General features: G+C 43.4%; 1 protein-coding gene across 15 annotated transcripts in view; it reads right to left on the bottom strand.

Moving 5' to 3' along the window:
• LOC107218589 (ephrin type-A receptor 4) overlaps nt 1-24,410 on the bottom strand; it is a 166,356-nt gene extending 141,946 nt beyond the window's left edge. For 8 of the 15 annotated variants that reach the window (XM_046742758.1, XM_046742750.1, XM_046742753.1 and 5 more), the window contains exon 1: nt 23,364-24,409. The gene's annotated coding sequence lies outside the window, so the exon portion shown is untranslated. Of the gene's footprint in view, nt 1-23,363 lie in introns of all 15 variants that reach the window. The other 7 variants (XM_046742744.1, XM_046742749.1, XM_046742745.1 and 4 more) reach the window with 3 other exon arrangements.
• Between the last annotated feature and the right edge of the window lie 365 nt (nt 24,411-24,775).

Genomic DNA, 24,775 nt, shown 5'->3' with positions numbered 1-24,775 from the left:
AACAGCGATCTTGACGAATAATTTGTATCTCTGTTTTTAATACAGATTACGGTTCCCATATTTCAGTTCGCGCGTTCGCTGCCGCATCGTTCGGCCTCATAAGGAAGGTCTCTTCACCTCCCAAAGTCCTTATGACCGTGCGTAAGCGAGGGTCTGCGAAGCGAGAATGGTATAAAATTGTTGCGCTGACAGACCGTAGCTGCCTACGGTAATAACACTGCGTGGTGTCGTTGAGGAAAAATAAACGGGAAATTTTTACGAGGGCATCAGAGAGTAAATGACTCGCCCCTTTTAATATTTTGATCACCGGCGCCAGCTGGAGGGGTCGGAGCGTAAAAGGTGCACGAAGAGTGGGAGACACGACGAACAGGGTTCGAGGATACGGACACAAAGTTTGTTGCCGTTCGACAGTATCCAGTTAGCTGTCGAGAGTCTGGAGCCGCGCGTTCTTCTTTTAATCATTGCCCAAACTTTCGTAAAAACAAACCATATTCACCCGGCTGTAGGCGGTTTGTTTTCACGACCATTTCCCTCCCCGCCTCGGCCGTCTAGATACGGTTTACTACGCACGACGGTACGTGGAGTCAGTCAACGTTAAAAAACTCCAGGGCAACGTGTCTGCTGCTCTCCGCGCGTTGTGCCGTATAACCGTAACCCCGTCCGATGTATACACGGATGCAAGGAAACGCCGGGCAGTAAGCATCATCCGACTTCCGCACCTGCTATGCGCGCTCCTACGATATAATGTATTTTTAATTTAGACTGCGGAAAAGCGTGCACCTACACCACGTGAATGAAACTACAGCGACGTACGTTCGATGCCAACCGTCGCATGCGTGCTGAAAGAAATTTCTGTGTTGATCTAATTACGCCGAATCCTGTAGCGATCGATACTCTCTTTGATATCAAACTCGACGTTGGTCGGTGCTAATTGATGGAAACCGAGCAACGCCGGCAAGGGTGTTACTATCCTGGACTATCGCGATTTTCTATCTCAGAAAGTGTTGTACCACGATAGTTCGTAAGGGAAGATTTCAAAACCATCACAGTAATTTGTTCTGTTGCGAATTCACACATTTTTTCGGTGCTGATTGACAGAGCAAAGCATTTTACTAGTCGGAGAAACCAAGGTTTTGGAAAAAGATAACAAGTTTTCAAGTGTTATTCCGTGTCAATTAACTCCGAAGAACGTTGGATCTGTGAGTACGGAATTCGGGAAATTTTGAATTCAAAACAGCCTCTCTCGCGGTTAAATTTTCATCCCATAGATGATTCGAGTACAAGTGACTTTTTTTTGCGGGATGCTAGCGTAAGAGATCTGAAATGTAGTCAGCGGTTGGTCCCATTTCTCCCAACAACAGTATTTTTATTTACAATTTATTTTGTAACTGTGTATGGAGTGGCATCTTACAATTCCCACGAAGGACTAATCATCAATCGTAATAAAAATTCGTTATCGTAAAACTTGTCAGTTGGTTAAAAGTGCCTCTCTCCCTTTCAAGCGCATACATCTAGACAAGTACCGTTATGACAGCATCATCATCGGCGAGCAATGTGAAACTGGCGAAATAAACGAATAAAAAAAAGGCAAGTCTCTTAAACATGTCAACCGTAACATCGCCGAGTCAACGGGTCTAGTTAACGATTCCTGACAGCGACTGTCAGTACAGAATTAAAAGCGAAGTTGTAACAGCTACCGATCTATCTATCACCCGACTTATCTATTGTTGAGCAATTTCATTGTGTGAATCCTGTTCACAAAAATCACTACTAAAGAGAACAAAGGATGGTACTTTGAGTGAAGCGTGACTTGGCGATAATAGCGATTGATATTTCTGCCGCTGACAAAGAAAAACGGTTTTCATAATTGATTCGATGCAAACGATAGATTTTCGCGACACTCCGAATGGTGTGACTACGGAAGGCCAGCCAGGTGGAGTTCGGCACGAACTCCAAACGGATGTCAGATTTCGTTCAGTCGTACGGTTTTCTTCGCGCTGCATGTTGTACTTTCTTATACACCGATTGGCTGATAATTTTGGTCTTCAAATCGAATCCTAAACTTTCTATACATAGGTATACCAAACAAGCTGTAACGGAGAATCGAGCCCAGGTTTTCCCTTCGGCAGCATCGATCAAACGTTCCTTAGCGAGCTAATGGGATTCCAATAGACATAACATAAATATACTCGGTCGTTAAAATCGTGTGCCAATTACGCCGAAAATATTCATCGTTATACTATCTATACGTTGACGGGATAGACGGCGGTTTTACTTTCGATCCCCGATGGATTATTCGCAAGAGGGGACCAGCGCCGTAGCGACGTGCGTGACCAAATGGGCTAAGCCCAAATATGGAGATAACTTTTATAATAATACCGGCAACTAAACTGGCGCCGTACCAGACGCCTTTATGCTCACTCCGGCCGATTGACTCAGCTTTGATGTGGCGTATATAACCTCGCCTCTTGTGCCGGACCTGAACCTGGATCTGGACCCGGAGCCAGGCTCGTCCCATGTCGACCGGCACTTGCTCGGAGATTATCGACGAGCACTTAGCCCTATCTACAAAGGCTAATGTAGCCGACGTATATAAAAATATATTCAGTATCACCGACCCGGCTGCTTCGCTAGTTGGTTAGCTGGTCGGTTCGTTGGTCGGTTGGTAGTAGGTAGGTAAGTAGACCCTTTAGGCGTTTGTGACTTCTTAATCTTCAGCAGTTGCTTCCGTGCCAAGTGATTGTGCCCCCAGATATAGAGAGAGAAATTCTTTTTACCGTGAAATAAGCGTGTGTTTCCAAACGGGATCCCAGCTCGTTTTCATTCCTCACATTTTGAGGTCGCGGCGATGGAGCACGGAAGAGTTTCGGTAATGATTTCTATTTAGGTTTCGAAGGATTTTTCAAGAGTCGTTACGAATCCTTGGGGGTAATTAAGAAAATAACGTTAGCTTCGAACTGCTGCGTAAAGGTGCGATGCTAATTGATTAAAAAAGTTGGCCGCGGCGACGTGAACAGATCGTTAAAGGAAATGCTCAGCAAAAGTGGTATCTTTGGAAAACAACGAAACCCGATACTGATATACTCAACGGTAAGAAATGATCTGAAATGTTTTGAAAACCAAAATATCTATTTCTCAATGTTCCAGTGTGTGTCAATTTTGTGATCTCACTCAGTTTTTGTTTTAAAACGTTTTAGGCGATTCTCCATTCTTTAATCACACGTGAATTGTGTAACAATAATTACCAAGCACCGCTGAAATTAATTTCTCAATCTCAAAAAATGGAACGTTAAGATGAGAATACTTCCGACGTTTCGGCAAATTGCTGTTTAATTTTTGTAATTTTTTTCTTCCCTAGAAGTGACGACTACCGACTTCAGGGAACTTAACTGAGCCCATTCGTTCCCAACGAGTGATGCAGAGAGGCTGTGAAGAGTCACACATACCGCATTCTTACATTTCAGCTTCCAAAGGTCAAAAACCGACTTTATTATCCCGATTGGACGTTGAAACAATGTCAAGTTCCTCAACGATGACGCCGTGCAGCGGCGTTAGTTTCATTCCTGATTGCCCGATAGAATAGGGAGCTGGATCAGCGTTCCCCAGGAACAAATACTGGGTGGGTAACAACCCACGCTATACGGAGGATGATGGTTACTAATACTTGAAACTGTAACCCGAACTGATGGCTTACGAGTGAGGGAGCACCGTTAATTGACTTTTTAAATTGCTTCTGTTCGAGGATATACGGGGTGGAAGGGGGACGACTGAGTTAACCTACATTAGTATTTATAGAAAAATGAACGTAAGGTTGGGATACCATGGATAAGATTCTATTTGAGAAGAATCTTTCCTAGACTATTAATCATTCCCATGGCTTTGCATTTGTCTCTCGCTCCCCTCTCTCGCTTTGCATTTCTCTCGCTCCGCGTGCCCGTCACTTTTTCTAATCTAGAACGTTTCACAGCCCGTTCAACTCTCCGACTCCTGTCTCCGGATTTATAGTTCCTTCGACAAATTGACCGGAGGGTAAACCATACGTCAAGCCATTCGCAAGGTTAGTTCCGCTTCCATTCTACCCTCGGGCATGACATTCTCCACGCTAGTTGGGGTTTGCCAGGTGTCTCGACGACGACAAAAGACGTTCGGCTATTTGACGTTGGTACCGCACTGCCGTAACTTAGGAGAGAAATGGGTGTAATGTACACGTATTGTCAGTGCCGATATTCAGGCCAGGACCTTGAAGGCTCGGAAGAAAAAACAGCTAGGGAAATTTTTCATCGTTAGATACATAAACTGAAAATTACCCCTAAATTGACCTACGTACTTGAAGCGATCCCTCGATCGGATGAAATTTTCTGAAATCTTCCCATCTGTTTCGGATACTCTTATTTCCGACCCTTCTGGAGAATCCTTCAAAAATACACAATTTGGAGATGAAAAATTCATACTGACAAAACGCATCTAGAAAATTACCAATGATATTGAACAAAAGTTGATTTTACCAAATTTTCTCTTCGTCTAAACACATGTATGCTTTAATTTTTGTCACGGTTCAGAGACAGATTCGAAACAATGAAATTAAACGCAGAGTGGTTTGACTTACATGGCCTCGTTATGGCACGCCGTCGTTCGACTGTAACAGCGTTACTTTTTTCAACTTTTTATCACCCGTGTCCTTGGCTTTGTTATACTTTCATGCCACCTGAAGGAGAAAGTGCAGATACCTGACTGTGGCAATTATGTAATTGTCTTCGGCATGTCGTGCTGAGCCTGCCAATTATCGTTGAAAAAAAAATCACTTACCGAGCACAGAATTGACAAAAAACAAAAGAGTAAAGCCACATACACGCCTGGTATTGAATAATACCCATAAAATCTTGACTCTTTAGATTTCGATGCTCGAGCGCGCGCGCACACTTTAAAAATTGAAACTTTACTCACAATTAGTACCCATGGTAAATTCATTTCGACTTTTTAACCTTTAGCACGTTGCACACCGCGGCTGGAATCCTGGTGAATGAATAGAACGAGCCCAGTTTGGTCAGGAATTTCTGCCCATTCGATTCAAGTTTCAACCGACTACTCTACTTTGGGACCTATTTAAGGTCTAAGAATCCGCCATTCGGATGCGTAGGTATGTATAATACAAAGACGCGCGCCTGTGTGCGTATATTTATATACAAAGAGATGAAACTCGCTGTGAGCAAAGAACCAGTCCCTGGCTGTCAAAGAATTTTCTCGCACCTTTTCACTGTATTCCGAATCACGGTTTGCCATTCGCCAGGGTGTCGAGGTGTCACGGAGATACGGAAAATAACGTCCCTAAACGGCGCGACCCGACTGTACGAAAGGTCGGGAGTTTGACGCGGTTGGGGAGAAGGGAAAAGGGCGGACAACGCCGCCGACAAAGAAGGAGCGGGCACCGGAATCAGCGACAAAGCCAGTTATTCTCGTTCTCTCTTCTAGCATCGGACAATCTCTAAATGGCGTAAAATTTGGGTAAACACGTCCGGCCTCCGCAGTGGTTGTCCTGGCGATTGCGCAATTTTCACAAGCACGATTGCACGCCGAGCATAACGTGGTAGGCACAGGTATAGCCGCGGTTCCACAAACGCGCAAGAATTCCAAATTTTCTCACCACGTTCTTCGTGTTTCAAACGCAACATCGTAGAAATTTCAACAACTAGGTTTCTGAGATCAATTCATATTTTAGTTTTCATTTTAATTTTTTTCCTCGCATTGGAAGCAATTTTTTCTAAAAACCGAACTTGGTTGACGTTCCTTAGATTTTTCCTTTTCAAGTCGTTCGTTTACGTCAGGCTGAACACGTTTTCAGCGATAGCAAAATGCAGCAGCATTTCACCGCTCGATTCAAAGTTTCAGGTTTTGCTTTTTAACGTATACACGCCGAAAAGTTCAAAGGAACCTGCACCACCGAATCCGATCCTTACTCCGGAAGATTACTATCTTCGTCTAAAGATCTCTCGGTGGTTAGGCGTTATATAACTATACCGAAGGTCTGGACGCCGCACAGACTAGGTAGATACGTACTTTTGTATCCACTTCCAGGTTGCGGAGTCAGCTTTCCTCTCGCATTGTAAGGTTTTTTTTATTTTTTTTTTCTTACCTCATGAACCTGAAACTCGCGGTCTCGATTACGTTCGGGGAAAACGTGTCGATTCATTCATTACATATCCTGGAATTAAAAAACAACCGAATTATACTTTTCTGCTCAAAACTTTCTTCGACCATTTTTATTTTTTTATTTTTTTTTTTTGTCATTGCGTAGGATCAGGAGATGATAAAAGAATTTGTGGATTGACACGATATCACTCTTTTCAGCTAAATTTCTATTTTCAAAGCTAAACTGATAACTGTGAAAACGGTTACATGAACGAGAATATTTCGAACGAGATATGATGTCCCCGAAGTTTTGAAGCGATCGTTGACTCCGTCTTCGCGTTTGTTAATACAACAAACATTCGATTACGACGATTGGGATTATCATCGTTGGATTATTTTTTTGCTAATATACGATTACGGGCAAATTTTTTGTGCAGAACGGATGTATACAGTAACCACGTTGTCTGTTGTTATAATTGAGAGGGTGTCAGTTATTTACGTAGCTGCAGCAGCGCAACGCTAGTAGAGTAACGAGAGACAATGGCGAACGAAATTAGTTAATTAATTGTAATTACGAAGCTGGGGCGGCGAACAGCGAAGCATCGCAAGATAGTTCCGACAGAGTTTTACGCGGGGTTCTCCGATCGATGAGATAGGTACTCAACTGTACAGAAGGGATGGTTCGTCGTCTGCGCTACACACACCTTGGCGGAATTGAATTCACCAGTCCCAATTTATCCCGAGATAAAAACGAGCCGTGAGTGTTTCTTAGGAGACTTCGGGCGCCGAAAACGATCTACGGATAACTGGCTAGCTATCTTTTGTTTCGTATAATCTCTATCCGGGTTCACATCTCGACGAACTGACGTTAGTCTATTCACGGCGAATGAAGAACTGTGTTTCCTCAAAGGGAGCTTCGCTGGGGACCTATAACAGTTCGTTTTCATCTTCGGTACAAATTCAATGTGCAAAGAGATTACGAAGATCGTTTACTGCAGCGAAACAAGATTATCCGGACAAGATACAGGAGAATTTGAAAAGTTGAACAGTCAGTTATCATCGCGTTACGGTGTTTCCTCGTACTAAACACGAGCGAGTGAGCCTGATATACGTTTTTGACCATTGCCGATGGTTCCGTAAATACTGTATGAGAAAACCTCCGAAATTTCAATCAGAGGTTTAGAGATTTATAGATAATTTTCAGTGCCCACTCAAAGAGCCCCTCTTTACGTACAAGGTAAGCTTCATTAAATTAAGTGGATTAGGGGAGAAAGTGCTTTTTCATTATTCTTGACGCTCCGCCTACTGCGGTCACCGTTGCTGTTGGTGGGAGAGCAAAATGATCACGCGCCATGGGCTAGGCATAGAATTAGGAAGGAAATTTGTGATTCCCGACTGAAACCAACATGGTTCTACCTCTGGATATCGAAAAATATAAATATTAGCAGAACTACACGAAAAAACCGAGTGAATGACGATATTTTTGTGGATAAAATCTCAAAATGAAGATGATGATTGATAGGCATCAACTTCGGTCTAAAATTTGGCACCTGGTGCACGACACGATCCTTTTTCAGGACAGCATCGTAACACCTGTATAACCAACTGCGCCGAGAGGGGTCGTGAAATAATAATGTAAAAGCACTCGCTTCTAATTCAACTTGCCTGTTCGAGGCCTCGCCCTGACGATGAAAAACGTGGCTTTGAATGATCACTGGAACGCATTTGCTGTTCCGTATCGGTATCGGCTCATGTGGTCTGAAAGTAACCTAAAAATTACGATCGAATTCGCAATTAAACACAGGTATCGAGGAGCATGAATTTCGAATTTCACATTGCAATAAAGTCGGAAAAAATGTAAGAGAAATGAAAAACATCGCCAACGTTAACAATAACAATAACGACGAAAAGCCGTTTGATCGATGCCCTCGTCGCTGAGAAGAACGTGATGATCGTTAAACTTTACGACGAGCAACGACAGTCGATTGTTTGTCCGCGTTTTCCCCCTCTTCTCCTTCCTCCTCCTCCACCTCTTTCGCCACTTCTTATTCGCCTCTTTTTTCTTTTCCTCTCCTCTCATTTCAGTCATTTCTCTTTCTGGTTGTGTTTTAAATTCAGCGTCCCAGGCACCAGCCAGCGATGGAAGGTTGGTTGGTATAAAGTTATAGGTAGGACGGTAAAGCCTGTGCGCGTATAAAACCGTTGGCGTAAAATTCGTTGAATAGAAAGCTTGAAGCTCGAAGAGGTTGGTGGTTTGCCTTGCCTTGCGGCTCGGAACTCGGAGTTGGTTAGGTGGTGCCCGCCTGCCCACCTCGGCGTGCGTCGTTACGTTCGCAATTCAAAGACCTAGGTATGCGATGCAATGCAGCAGCAGCAGCAGCAGCAGCGAGACGGTGCGCCAATCGGCATATCGTCGCGTTCGCTCACTCGCTCGTTCGCCAAAGCGAACGAACGAAGGACGACGACGACGACGACATGCATTTTGTACAGGGACCCACAAGACTCCTACCATCCGTGCTGGATGTTTGCAAAGGATCTTCTTCTTCGGATAGGTATATCCGCGGCGCGTGTTTGCGTTTGATTCGTGCCTTCATCGTCCTCGGCGCATACACGCTTTACGTTGCCTTCGTTGTGCCTACGTCGCCGTCTATAACATCATCTCCCCGAGGAGCGGCAAGCTCAACGATCAGGCTCGTCGTCGGTTGCTTGCATCGGTGTATATAAGGAAACCTCAAGATTCAAAAGAGATTTCTCTCTCAGCTCCCCTCATCCTCATCCTCATCCTTACCCTCATCCGCTTCTGCCACGGTATTCACCCGGTTCTCTATTTGAATTTCGTGTATACCCCGGGTGTAGGTACGGAGCTTGCTATAACCTACCTTTGCACTTTCGAGAAAGTCAAATATTTGATATCCGAAACTGTGCAGTACAGAAGAGCCCGTCTCCATTCCGTTTTAAGGAACGGCAATTGGCCCGATAGAATTCGCCGGCAAGGAAAATCACGCCCCACTCTTAGGGCCCGATTAGACGTATAATGAATACGGCGCAGCTTTTCGAATGCTCGGCCGACCGTGGATCGACGGTTCAGGTGAGGCTGGTTTGGATCGTCGGCATGTTTTTAGGGTTGGGGTTAGGGTTACGTTAAGTTTTTGACGACGGATCCCGACCAACTTTGAATCCCCGAATATCCCGGGGATTGGCCGACGGGGACGCGCGGGTCAAATTTCGTGGGAAGAGGACGAGCGTCGCTCTTCCTCCTCTTCGACATCGATGCTGCCTCGTTCGGAGCTTTATGGCGACATTCGTTGCATAAGAGCGAGCCCGACGCATCGCCCTCTTCCTCTCCGTTGCTTCTTGATCCGCCCAGGGAACAAGAGTTGTCTACTTGTTCCGGGCGTGTCACTTCTTTCTTCTTTTTCTTCCTTTCTTTCCCTTGTCACTTGTTTTTTCCTTCTCCTGGACACGCGGACAACCATTTTCGGGAAGTGGGCGTAACTTCCCGGTTTTTTTTCCACGGTATTGTTCTCTATTTCCAACCATTTCTCTCTCTCTCTCTCTCTCTCTCTGCTTATGCGTATAAGGTACTCACATGTGCATACATGTCCACACAGTATACCCACTACGTTGCGATATTATATCTATACGGCTGAAGTGGATTACGAGGTGTACCTAGGTAAGTTTGTAGGTTACGTAATACGGGTGTGCTGTGCGTGTGCAACGGCAATGTGAACGTATATCCTACAAGTGAATCTCCTTTAAGTAACGCCCATAACTAGCCATAGCCGAGAGGCTTCGGGGTTACGTTACCGGCGGCATACATCCTGGACATTGTTGCTCGCGCTCGGAGCCCCTTTTGATTGTCAGAAATTTACGACCTCTACACAATATTTTCTCTTTCTTCCTCCTCTTATTTATTTCTTTCTTTTTTCCTCATTCCTCTTCTTTTTCTTTCTTGTCTCTCATTTTTTATTATCCCCCAAAGGAACGGGAACCGATTCCTCCTACGTTCACCGTCGGGGGAATCTTCCCGTACACAAGTAAAATTCAATGGGATCCCCCCCCCCCAACACTTGCACTTCCTATTGTACTTTATACATACGATCTCAGCGTCGGCGAGGACTTGATAACAGTTTACGGAGACTCGGTGCAACCCGAGGCACAATGCACGCCGCGAAAGACGCCATTTTACGAACGATCGGATTGAGAATCAGTGCGAATGCATCCTACTGCTCGAACACCCACGCTTCGTACTTTTTTATTTTCAACCTCGTTAGAGAGAGAGAGAGAGGGAGAAAGAGAAGAAAGAAGGAAACGTTACGACGTTTTTCAATGATCGTTGTGTAAATCAAACGCAATCAGGGTACACGTACTCAGCAATGTACGGATATAATCCGCGTCCTTATATGTATATACGCTTTTGATGATAACGAATAAAATTGTAAAGTGAGAAAATATTGGAGAGATGATAATCCGGAAATATCGCGAATATGCGGTCGTTACTTTTCACCAAGCACCGCACCGAAATAATACATGTGTCCACATACGTTTCGGCCACCCACTTGATCGACCCGTTCCTGGATACCTATAATCGTTCACCGAATTATTTTGATCGACTTTACGCAAAGGTCAAGTTGCAAATTCCAGGGAAATATCTACGAAATAATTGAATTTTATTTGACATCTTAAATTACCTCAAGTGTACCCAGTTATCTTCTATTGATTCTCAAAAGTTCGACAAATGAGTGCAGTCATCGGTTGACGACCGGAAATGGCACAAATGCTTGATATTGTACGAAGAACACCTTCGGCGAACCTGTACGGTTTCTCATAATGGTTTCGATTCAATTCGTCTAAATCAGTCAAGTAATTTGTCCGGAGTCGGTTCGGGCTTCGAAATGACAAAACGTCGGTACTTCCCAACCGTACAAAGAAGAAGATTAATTTTTCTTATAACTTCTCTCCAACGTGTTCAGCGACCACAGGCTTAGATGTATTCAGATAAAATATTAAAAAATAGTAATGGATGTACGAGTAATCTTTGTATAAATCCGTCCTGATTGTTGTTTCAGCAATATTTAATCAATTCGTTTCGTCATCTTTATTCGCGATCTTATCCACAACGAGCAGAAATATGAATGAGAGAATTAATTGGGTAATGCATGCTTAATGCCAAGTGTCGCTCGACGCGGATGCCTTACGGAAATTTTTAAACTTCCAGGAAACCAATCGACTCAAAGTGCCCGAGCCGCGCCGCGCCTTTCGCAAATTCGGCAAAGTTATATGTACAACATTCCGCGAGTCTATTATATTTATGCGAAGGGGCAAGTAGCAGCAGCAGCAGTGGTGATATATGGTGTACGATCATCTCAGCCGATGTCTTCTCTATTTAATATTTGATACCTCTCAAGCGGCTGTGAAAGGCATTACCTAGAATTCATTAATATTCGGAACGTATATTCAGACATCATGAAAATATTACGTGTAATCGTTATGCATAAAAACAAACATATCGTGTCCGAATCTTTGATCGTTTCCAAGATTCGTGTATTTTCTTGGAGAAACTGACGGAACAGAGTCAAAGTTTATACAAACATCATCGTGGGAACACGTATATTTCCGAAAAACAGTTTGCTTATGTTAACACTTCGTCTGTAAACCTGGGTCGTTCGTGTCCGAGCGAAAACAGTTTTGGTTTGTACCCGGAAAATAAGGGAAGGGCGAATGCTCTGTCCTACCTGTAAAAAAAGTTATATAGGAAGGGGATCTAACGCCCAAGTTTCGAAATTTTAGTACCTTCCAGGCAGTGGTGACGAGCGCAAGAACTTTGCGGAGGACACGAAAGACCCAGGTTTGCAGACGGCGTGTAGTAAACAGGTAAGTTCGTAAAATTTTTTTTTGTGTTTTACAGTATCTTGACATCAGTAATTAGTCAGTATGCTTAACAAAAAATTTTGAATTTTTTTCTCCAGTATTTTTTAAAAACTCTGGCTCTGTCGCTCATCAAGCCGCATTTGCAAGAGCGTGTAACGCGGCCCGGATTGCACCGATCATTGGCTAATAGTATCCGCGAGATCTTGTCGGCGACCGAAATCGGAGAAAGACCACTGCTCGGGTCCGATAAAATGGATAAACGCAAGCGATGTTATTATTGCAAAGTTGAAAAAGATAAGAAAACGCAGTACTGCTGTGTAAAATGTAAGAACCCCGTATGCGAAGAACATCGCGCCGTATGTTGTTTTCAATGCTTGGAATAATTAATAAGCGTAATGTGTAATAATTCATTATAAAATTATTATTAGAAAGTATTTTTCATTGTCAAAAAATGAAAAAAAAAATTTTCGCTAATAAAATGTGTGAAAACCAATATGCATCGTACGTAATTTGTTGCCTGTTTTCATGTCCAAAACTTAAGCACTTTACTTTAGATAAATGAAACAAAATATTTTTTTTCTTCAAGCTGCACTATTTACCTTTAATTTAAAATTTGAAAAATTCCGATATCTTAATTTGTCTCTGAGTTACAATTTTTTTTGTAAATCAAAATTTTTTCCGGAATTTCTTCATTTATTCAACAAAAAATAAATAAAAAAATTAAATTTTCAAGAATTTTCCAATCGGCACTTTAAAATGAATGTTTCAAGAAGTGACATGAATTTTTTCAGAATTTTCTGATTGGATTAAGGGAGTGAAATAATGGCCGGACGCGAAAGACCCACGTTTACAGACGAGAGGTGCGGAAAATACCTTTACAGACGAAGGGTTAATTGTGCCGTTTATTCACGAGTCGAAGTCTCTTTGTACAACTTTGTAATATGAAAAAAAAGTACCTCCTCGATGAATATTCTTGCAAGTGAAAGAAAATATCATTGTTGAAATTCATTAAATTACCCACCCGAGAAAAATCCCGGACTCGAAATAGAATTTTCTGGTACTCCGGAGTATTTGAGACATTGTAGAATAATATATGATAATTTCCGCACTGATCACGTATAAAAAATCTCAAGTAAACTATTGTTCTATAAATAATCTACATAGTTCGCTCCCTTTCACTCCGATTCAAATGAATATTGAATTCTCGTATACATTAAACAGAATAATCGCGAGCAATCAGACTCTTGATGGACGAATAAATAATTTGTTTTCATTAAATCGACGTATTTTCCCCCTCTTACCAAAGAGTTAACCCACGGATTAATAATCCCACCGCCATTCATTTCTATTACACACTGTGCGCAACGAAGCGTACACGGCTAAACTCTTCTTGAATAAAAATCCGCTACCTACGCAAACTTCTTCGGCATCAAAGGAAAGCTAAGAACCGCTGATTCGAACTTTATTTGTTTATTTTTTTTTTTTCTGTTTTTTTGTTTTTTGTTTTCTCCTCCCATACGTTCTAACGTTTTCTTCTTTTACTCCGGCACTGTGTTATACAATGTGCGGACTCTGTTTATGATCCGCATCGCTATGCATGACTCAAAATCCTGTTCTCCGGTGCTCGCCAGTTTCACGGGCATGCCCCCCTCCCCTTATATTATTATATACGTGCGGAGCATAAATACACGAATCAGCCGACATAGCAACGCTGGTTGATAAGAAATATATTTGATCCGGCTGAGGCTGTAGGTTATTTTCGAGGCTACGGCATCAGCATCAGCAGCGAACGAAATTGATCAAAGGGTACCTTTGAACTTTGCCTGTGTGTGTGTGTGTATGTACATACGCATACGCTGTTTTCGCTCACCTTCTTTTCACCGTTTTCCCCCAGATTTTTTTTCTTCCTTATTATTTATCTATTTATTTTCTTACGCGCGGTACATCTTCACCTTCACTCTGTACGCAATGATACGTTGCATGTATTCCTGTATATGTATATATATACATTCAAGGTTCGTCTCTCGGATCACCGACGAAGGTTGGTTCCAACTCCGCTTATGCAGTGCGACAAGAGTTAGTCGGGAAACCTGCGTACTTTTCGGATGCTACACATACTTCGCGCTTTCACTTTGTCGTCCGAGATGCTGCTGCTGCCGCTTGCTGGATTGACATTCTGGCATCTGGCTTAGCGCCGAGTACTGCAGTTATTTTTCAAAGCTAATTAGTTTCTCTGTTTCCCTTTCCCCTCTGTTTCGTCGCCCGTTTGCGGCGCTGCTTTGTAGTTTCCTTCTCTCTTTCCTCCTCTCGTTTTGATCCCTGTCTCTTTCGCATATTCGCCGCATAGCTTTGCCCCACCCCCCCCCCCCTGCATTGCAGTGCGGATCCTTCACGTTTCGCAAACGTCACATGTCGGATCGCCCGTGGGTTGGATGTTTACACGCGATGCCTTGTGTACGCAACGTTGTTGACCAAAGAAATCAAACGCTTCGAAACCATAAACTAATTACACACGTAACGATAGAACGGAATCGGAGTGAAAATTTTCTCCTCTAGGCGGCTGCGGGATATTTTATTTACCACTTACACGCGTACCTTTCGGACTATTAGTTTTTTTTACACATATTACGAGGGATTGGACCGAGAGATGAAACGATGGATTTTATACGCATGGCGAGACCAGCGAACCTGACATGCTAATAATTTTAATATATAACCGCAAACAAGCTGCCTGCGCGCAGTCGGGCGGTGTAATTTAACAAAACTAGCGTTAATTCCAGTAACCGTGAATATACATTACCCACATATCCAGTATTCGTTGAACGAAATTCACGCGCGTATATGAATATAAACCGCATCGCGTTCGCCGCAGCCACGGTCTTCTTTCTATCTATAAATTCTTGCTTGCATCACGGCTACGCTACAGCTGACCGGGCAGGCAGCGGCATCGTCTGTCTACATCTACACTCCGCATACGTGGGTATAACCCACCTGATGACCACCGCAAATCATCAACGCCGTTGACGGACACCCGCGAGCGAATTGTGCGGACCCGTTAACCGCCAAGTTAAAACAAACATTTCAAACGTGACGTAGGTACACCATGCGTATTACACAGTTATAATAGTTTCACGTTTTCTACAGGATATGTAATACATTCAAAGACTTTGCCCTGTACAACGAGCGAGTTGACGACAGCGAGATTGAGCCGCGATGCGACGAGAAAGGTTGAATCGATGAGGTTTACTCGTAACGTTTAGATTTCTGTATGCGACACAAAGACGTTCAATGCGTGCGATGCGTTGTAAAACGGAAGAATATGAATAGATGAAAACCACGCGGTTGTGTACACAAATATTACCGAGACTTGTTATGCGTCATTCGTTAGAGGCAAAGAGATACGCCTGCATATACACGCATAATAGTATAATATTACCGATCGTCCGCCTCGGTACCGATTTCAAGCAAACTTGTCAGATATTGTAACGTGATTTGACACATGGACAGGCATGCGGCGTCCGTACCTACCTGCCTTTATACGGGCATATAAATACACGCCCTGGGTAGAAACGTACCTATACGTAGCCGGCTTATACACGGGGTGTCACATTTCGATCTGTCGATGGGCGAGTGCTGCCTTTCAAAAACGACTCACAATCAGCCAAATATCAATGTCAGACTGTCAAACGCGAGTGCCAATTTTCCCGACTTTTATACGGTCACCTGTTCACATGACAAAACTATTTATAAACTCAAAGCCGAAAATGGTAACGAGTGACCAAAGAACTTCTTGGAATTGGATTCGACGGGTATCTGCGTTTAATCATCCGTCGTTTTGTTTTCTTTTCATGTGTTTTTTTTTTTCTTTTATCTTTATCGATTTTCATTTACCTCGTATTTTCTCTCGAGGCCATAAAATCTCGAGTGGATGTCTAGAGCGAAGCCGAACCCGTTGATGTCCCACGAAGAGCGGCGTCCTACCGATGAGGAAACCATATTGCGACGTCTTTCCAGGCGCATGTACAACGCAGGAGTAAAATCGCAACTTTATTGGCTAGTCGTCGCCGTGCGGAAAGAGGCGAGCATGCATCCCTCCTTACCCGCCGAATGTCGTGAATCTTGTGTCAATGTGTACCTACGCATGGTGGTATGCGTGAAACTTACTCCTTGGCACTCTCGCATGACAGAAGACGACAACTCATGCTCGCTACGATCGGAATGACGAGACTTTACTGCCGCACACGTGGAAACGCGCAAACTTCAACCTCGCACAATTCGCGGATCTTCTCCTATTCGCCGTTGGTTTTTCACTCTTGCGACACGGCGTTGAACTACAAAGTACTTTGGGCATCGTTCGATCAAAAAAAATTTCAACAAAGACTAGATTCGTTGGACATACGGATGAGCAACTTAACGACTGCAAATTTTACCTATTTGAAATCCCGATTGTCGTCGCAGTTTTATTGGATCGTCTACAGCTAACTTGATCGATAAATGAGTTTCTAAGAAATATCATAAAACTCATTTCCGGAGACAATTATACGAGAAATATTCCAACGAACCATATAAATTTATGCAATCGTTTTACATGCCGAGTTTTGTTTTTCTCCGAAGCGATTCGTTGAGGTTGGACAAACAATATGCTTTAAAAATGCTGTTAAAAATAATCGTAATCTCCTTCAAAGTCGTTAACATTTTTTCCTATTTTTATGGGGTATTGTCGTTATAATCAAAGTCCGATCTGTCAATATCAGTGCGATTTTCAATTTCACGAATCATTTTTTCTCTCCGGGTTTATAGGTTTGTTAAAACCTGGCCATACCAGACGTACCAGCCTACGATGGCCGCGTTCGTTCTCTATCGATTCAATCAAATATCTCGTTAAATATTCATTACGCTATTAAAATCTCTTCATTCAACATCTGCGACGACGTTGCCCGCGAGTTTCCAGATTTCCCTAACAATCACGACGAGCGCCTCGCTCAAGATCCAGGTTACGTTACATTATAGTCAGTCAGTTGTTGAGTCAGGTACACGTTATTGTCATCCGCATTGGCGAAGAGGAAGAAGAAGCCGGGACAAGAAACTGCACGGTGTCGTTATTGTCCCAGGGCTGACAATGAGTAAAACAGTCGCAGCAGGGACTAATTGCGCATATCCAATACTCGTACATTGATATATGCTTTGACGTGCACGCGAATGGTAGTTTACCGTGTACGGAGTAGAAGAGGATGAGGACGAAGAGGACACGGGGATCCTATAGTGGTGATCGTTGTAACTCTCACTCCAAGGAATGTTTTATAAATTATCGCATTTTTTTCGTTTCATTTAGTCTTCTCTGTTTTTATGTACCCATCTTCCCCTTCTTCATTTTTTTACAGCCCTCCTCGAGAACTTTATTCTTTATACCTGTCGAGTATGATGGTTCTTTTTTTCTTCTCATTGCGTTCGTGTATTCTTCTTTTCGATTTTTCCTCTTTATTTATTCCTCGCTGCTTCTCCACTCTCTCAGGAGCCTCTTCGAATCAAGGTAATTGTCAATGCCTGTGTAGTTTGTATCACGCGTGTGCGTGCGCGCGCACCCAACGACGACCGCGTTGTAAATCTTGAGCGCGTTTTGAGTAGACTTCCAGGAATCCCCGTGTGTTACACACTGACGGTGATCTTGCACGCGCGACACGCGTGTATGCTTACACGTGTACCCACACATATCTCTATGGACAAACTCTTTTATTATACATATTATACATACTTGAAAGAAAACCGACGTGGGTTTTTTCAACACACTTACCTCAAGTCCAGTTTCTGTACAATCAGGACTGTTGCAAACATTCATTCTTTACACTCCCTCAATTTTTTCTAGCACAGTAAAAAAAATCAATTTTTTATTTCTCTATAGGTTTTTTTCCATACCTGTTTTTCAAATGTATCCCGGAGTGTTTTTCCAATCCCTTGGCCGAGAGAGGTTAGAGAAGTGAGAAAAAAAGAAATGATTTTGTTACAGTTGCTAGAAAATCCTACAGTAAAATCGCTGTTTAAATGTTGTTGGTGATGTAAGAAAATCCGGTACAATAAACCATTTGATTTGATTACAGTTGCCGATACACCATTTTACAGTTATTGCATCGTCAAGTCTGTTCGATTAATCAACTACATTTTTTCAGCTTAAGCAGACCTCAACGTGAATTTTTTATAGCACCAATACAAAATTATTGCAATAGTTACAGAAAAATATAGTACTAGATTATCTGTTTACCGCTAGAAGACTCATCTTTTACTAATACCCAAAAGTATATTACGCGTTCACGATAAAAATCGATAGTATACAAAGACTGTACAGTATTGACGTATCTACGGTGAACTTCTGTCGGGGCGCGCATTAAAAAACACGCACACAATTTTATTACACGTGGTTATTTATACACATTCAGAGTTACAATACACAAATAATGCGTATAATAACGATGACGACGGATGCAGACAAAGCGCGATGTAGGGCTCGGGGCGCAAATTAAAAACCCGCCCTCTTCTCCAAATTCACTTCTCAGCTGCTCTCTCTTCCGCCTCTCACGCAGGAGCGAATCAACCTCCAGAAAAGCCCGCGCATTGTTCTCAACTCCTGCGATACAATTGTCATCGTCTCGTATCGCGCTCTCAGTCTCTCCTCCGTGAAAGGGCGCAACGCGTATAGATCATTAAGGGAAAACCCCTCGGCGGCCGCCGGCCGACTATCGCCTCGTATCTCGGGTCAAAATATGGCCTTGCGAATAATACTCTGTCAAGATCGTCGTGCGATACGTTCGGTGCCACTGTCCACCGCTGTCCCGGTTCCTCCTCGTGTGCGCGCACACACACACGCAAAAACGGGGAAAGAGAGCGAGATAGCGACAGATAGACCTGCACGGAGACAGTATACTACCCAAGTGAATACGCCTCGTAGATCCTAGATTCCAGATAGACGACGCATCCCCTCAAACCCTGTGACCGGAATGATTTACAACGACTATCGCGTGTCGAGACGTCGGTGTGGATGCGATACGCGGGCGTCCAGACTAGTGTGGAAGCCCAGAGCTACGGTAAAAAGCCTGCAGATTTCAATCTATTTCAGTTTTGCCCAGAAGAAGAGATGGAAATGTTTTTCAACCATCCCGCTGCAATGCGGTTCTTGTTTTCGCCCGCGTCTTTTCGCTGATCCATCTCCGTATATCACACGTCTGTGCGTTTGCCCCCTTCTCTCTCTGTCTCTCTCTGTCTCTCCCTTCTCTGCAAGGAATAACGCGCGTGTAAATTGTCAATTTCATACCTACTGCGATATTTTCACAGAATTTTGAACATCGCCGCATGCTTTTCCCGTAGTTATACTCGTGCAACGTATACTCGTAACAACTTTCCGTCGGTGTGTGACTAATTGTAAGTACACCTTTCCAAAAGTAGCTATGCACGTATGTACATCGTATACCTTCTAATGTATCGATGCTTAGACATTGAGTCACTGTGCCCCTTGGAATTTCACATTCCCTAAAAGGCTAAGGACGAGCTCCGATCAGCAAGTTACCCGAATGTGGGCGGAAACACGATTCATACTTGAGCAATGACTCGATAATTCTATTCGCGAAAATACAATGGAAACCACGAGTGCAACGTCGATCTTTATTCAGCGGTCGGGTTGTCAAATGAAATAGTTCGCAGTAATCGGCAAGGAGACACAAAAGTTTAATACATTAGCCTACTGCTGACAAACGATAAAATTTCGTTGCATTCCAATCACGGTTCGTTCGTTGTTCATTCGAGTCCGAGGAAGTGAGAAGTGGGTTATACCCGTAACGTCGTCGTCAGCGTCTCTGTGTATTCACGGTTTTACGAATCGACGGTAAGTAAATACTTAGGAATAATAATAGCCCGCATCGCCACACCACCACCGGTGAAATAATCACCCCCGGAAAAGTTAATCAGACATTACGAAGAATTCTCCTTTCATGAGAGCTGCGTGCCCGGAATGAAGATTGACAAAAGTTATTCACACACAATTTTTGTCTCTTACGGTGGTTCTTGACTTGACGCGATCATGAGAGGCCTGGATCTGCCTTGCGCATGTTATTCCCGTCACGTATTACACCAGTGTGGAAAATGATATTTTAACGTTTCCCAGAGTTAAAATGTATTTCCCCGCGGTATTACTCTTTCACTACTTTTTTTTCCTCGCCTTTTTCTTCTTCAAACTACCGACTTAAGCCTCAAAATTTCCTCGAGACGTTTTCAAGTTTCAACAGCGACTAACACATATCTAAAACGAGATTCTAGATTCAGACACTCAACGTCAATCAAGATGATCCCATAAGCAACGAAATTTCAAGTTATTTATTTTACTCAAGTAAAAATATTTTTTCCTTGAGCTTCTATAACTCATACGTACTTTCCGCAGTGATGATTTTATCTTAAAAATTCTTATGGGTAACTTGGTAAAACCTACCCTTCATTTAATTCCATTCAATAACATTGAACGAAAACATTGTATGTACGTTACAAGAAAACTTTCGCTGATTCGACACTTCTTTATTTCAAAATCAAACGAACAATGATTAGTATAAAACGGTAACCAAAAACAGTAGTTTAATAGTAGAATACTTTTCAAGTGCACAAACAACGAGCCGGGTAATTAACTATTAGATGTTGAGTCAGTGTGACTGTAATACATTTTTACACCGCTACGGGTAATTGAATAACAAATTAGCTTCACGTGGTATTCAAGAGCCGCCTGGGTTTCGGACCCTCTTAATGCTTTCTCGGATTTCTAATTCTAATACTCTGATCGCGCGAGCTATCTTTTAAAAATATAATAACTGAGGTTGAAGTTCACAAGGTTATTATAACGATGCATTTTTAGGAAAACCCGTTATTTCGTAACTATCATAGAATGATAATCTGGATCTCCTTAATCCTGTAATACAACATTACATTACTCATTTTTCGCAAACTCAACTCTCTGTTAAATTTATTCTAAAGTTCTAAAATAGTATCTCTTTAATTTTAAAAAAGTTTTGTAACGATAACGGATATCAACTGCCACTTTACTTTAAGAAACACTGCCGAAATTGGAGATAAATGTACCCACTATATACATTTCTGCTATATTGAAATAGTTCTAAGTGATTGAATTTCGTCTCCTAGTATTCGAAATCGTATATCGTAGAGTATACCAATTAATTACGGGTGTCACGTACACAATGCGACATAAATACTTTTTTCACCCCATGTTAAATTGCCGCGAACAACGTTAATCGTGCATCATCATATTTCCTCCATCTTCCGTCCCCGTCGCACATTCTCGAAATCCACATAACGATTTCAAACGTTCGGCATTATATAATCAACTTGAAAGAATGACCGAATCTCAGCATCGTGGATCTTACGGTAAATTAACTTTTCTCAAGTACTCATCGTTGAAAAAAATCATTCCCCCAACACTGGACAGCTTCGCTGCAGAAAGAAGTTTCGGAATAATTTCTACCGATCGAATATGAAGTGGTTTCGGGAAATACATGTTTCCGTTTTCGGCACGTGAGCCGGTCAAGAATCCGAGAATGTAGAGAGGGTTGGGGGGCAGAGGTAGTAGGTTTCGGTATGCTAAATAGCGAGTTACGGTACCTATAACACACAATACAAGGCACTGCAATGTTTTCCGAATGAACCGGGGGGTAAACAGGCGAGTTGCAAAACACACATGACGTACCGTACGCACGCAAGCAGAGGTGTGTGGAGTTTTGAATGAGTGAGCTTACAGGGTGTAGATACATGTACACAGATGCACACAATGCGTGGTAGAGAACTTATCGCATCGCGAGTGTTTGAGGACGAAAAATATTTGTCTAAAAACTTAAGATCAAACATTTTAAGCGGCGTAAGTAGTGTGAATAGGCTTCAAACTCTTCCTCCTTCTTCTTCTTCTCCTCCTCCTCCTCCTCTTCTTTTCCTTCTTATTTCTTTCCCGGGTGTCATCTCTACACGCCGCGGTTCAAACTGTACGAAACCGGGCAAAACGTAAGTTCAACTATAGGCGAGTACCTAAGTCGTGTTTACGTACGCTCTGCGGCTAAAACCCGGGCGCAGGTACCAAACTCTTCTCAGTTCTCTCTCTGCGACGGCCGGCGGAAAGGTTAATTAACCTCAGGTATATTTGGCCGAGTCGGGTACCAGCCTCGCATCTCCTCTCCTCTCCTCTCCTGTTCTCTTCTCCCGCCGATCGCGTTGCCCGCACTGCCTTTCTCGGGCGCTTCGACGAAAAACCGAAAATTTACCGTACCTACACTTTAATTCCCCGAAAGAATTCACGCCGCGTACTCCAATGTTTTTCAATAACATCCCAACGACCGGCGCCGCATCCTGCGCCTACAATTAGAGAATTCTCGACTATGTACGGTACAGCAACTCGAATGGTTGCACCGTGAAGATGATTTATATACGCCAATACGATGAACGTATTATTCGTAAGAATGTTCTGAATACCCTAGTTTTTTGTCGGTTTGCCGAATTTAGAATTTATCGAATTTATACCGCGGTTGGCGTTTTTCTGAGAAGAGAAGAAGGCGGGATAGAAGATAAACTGCGACGTGTAGCGACTTTCTATTAGCTTTGTGAAATGTGTAAACTGTAGATGGGTACATGAATTGAATAACGTTATCGTTTCACGATGTAACTCGATTCCAACGGAGGACGAAACTTATGAATTTGAACAAGAATTGATTCGATTATCACTTGTTCGGACAGGAGAGAAACGGCCGTTCGTCAAGACGTCGCGATCACACCGATACTCCGTCCGAGTTCCAGGTTTTAAAATTCGAACGACGATTTTTTACCAACGACGACGGAACTTCCGATCCAATCTGATACCGAAAAAGCGCTTAATTCTCCAAACAAACGTTGCGACGAGAGAGAGAAGGAGGGATAGAAGAGCAACTGCACCAACGGTGTTTGTTTATCCGTTTCATTCATTCGTGCATTTTCACCTAATTTGTATACAGATTAGAATAACCTAGTTGATTTTTCGGTTTTCGAACCGAAGCCGGAAGTGGCTGAGGCATTAATGAACATCACAGCCGACCGAATGCTTTAATCTTTTTCCCTACTCTCTCGGCTCCTCGATTGGGTGGCCGTTTTAAACCACAATAAACAGACAGGGAAGAAACTCTCTTTGTTTATACGCCTCGTCGTCTCCTCTTCACCGGGTTGGTTGAGCAACATCTCTGAACTCGGCCGAAAGGCCCGCCGCCCGCGAGTCGACGGTCTTTACACAAGTAAGTGTAAGTACAGGGCGGTATGCATTACAATAGGTATCCGAGGATCGGGAGGATCCAGAGGCTCTCGCTTACCTGCGGTGCGTGATCCTTCCGGTCCGACGTTCTCAATTATCGATCAAAATCCTCTCGGTTGTTTCACGCAACTAGTCACTCTTGCATAGGTACGAATCTCTCGACATCGGCTCGGTATTGAAACACACTCGTTATTAAACAGTTCCACAATTTATCCGCAGCGTTGTTCTATCGTTCATCGATAAGAGACAAAGAAAAGAGATAACGGAGCGCGGATTGTTTTGTTAAATTATTTCTCCTCGCGGTCGATAAGGGTGCTCGCGGCTTAATCCAACCGCCATTTTAGCATCTCTGTGTTCAAAGAAAACAAGACGGCATCCGGTGGAAGAAAAGCCGCGCGATTTAAGTTAGTTAAGTAAGTTAGCAACAATCGACGGCGAGTCCCGAAGAACCGAGCAGGAAAGTACAAAGTCGGCCCGAAGTACGCCGGTCACATCCGACGTATCGCAACTACACACACAGATACTCCGGTTTGACGTGATTTTAAATTTTTACGCGATAAAAACCAATTGGAAACACACACCCACGAAACACACTCCCGGTCTCACCTCCTTCCGTCACTGTTGATCCGTCGTTCGATTACTCGTTATCCGTTTGATCCGCTTTCCTCGATTTCTTCGACGCGAACAGGTACGTACTTCCGCTTGTTCCCACGGTTTGACGATTCGACATTCACGTCGCACAACCACAGAGAACAGTTTGTTCGTATCGCGAGGATGTACGTTTTTATCCTATCTTCCGTTTCTCGCTGCGGCAACGATAGTTACTATTCGTAAAAGGCTTCGGTCTGAACCGGGGCGGGTACTTGCGACTGTGCCGCGAATGTGACACTGCAGATTCGAACGAACGATTCTGCGACTCGTTTATTTCTACGGCAAGGAAAGGGTTCCGTTGTTCTCGAACTCCTTTTATCGGGCATCTAGTTCGATTTCGGTGGTTCCGGATAATCGAATCACCTAGTGCCGACCTGCACTGCTCAACGACGAGCTTCCAACTGAAGTGAAGTGAACAGGCGCTGAATCCGAAGCCGACCCCAGACCTGCCAGGCGGGTTTCTACGGACGGAAACCTCACGTACCGCTACACGGCGGCGTTACACTAGCGCCACCATTGGCGGACGGTTAGAATTGACCCGTACCTCTTCGGTTCGTTCATCCTGCGGGGTGAATTCCGTACCGCCGAGGTTAAGCCTTCGTTTCAGCTCGGAGCAGATCAGCTGCGTCCTTGTTGCAAATGCCCCGTGTTTTTCGAAAACGGTGTGCGGCGCTGGTTTTCGAACCACAGGCCGGATTCTTTGAAACGTCATTGATTTCTTTCGTCCACTCAAGTGTAATGCGCGCGCATGCGCAACGAACCCCGTTGACTTTAGCCGTTTTGACGTAGTACGCAGCCTCTGCTCATCCAGAGTATAGG

This window comes from Neodiprion lecontei, chromosome 6, assembly GCF_021901455.1.
Source record: "Neodiprion lecontei isolate iyNeoLeco1 chromosome 6, iyNeoLeco1.1, whole genome shotgun sequence".
Lineage (NCBI taxonomy): Eukaryota > Metazoa > Arthropoda > Insecta > Hymenoptera > Diprionidae > Neodiprion > Neodiprion lecontei.
The sequence above is the reverse complement of the archived record's forward strand: the minus strand, read 5'-3'. Positions and strand labels throughout refer to the sequence as shown.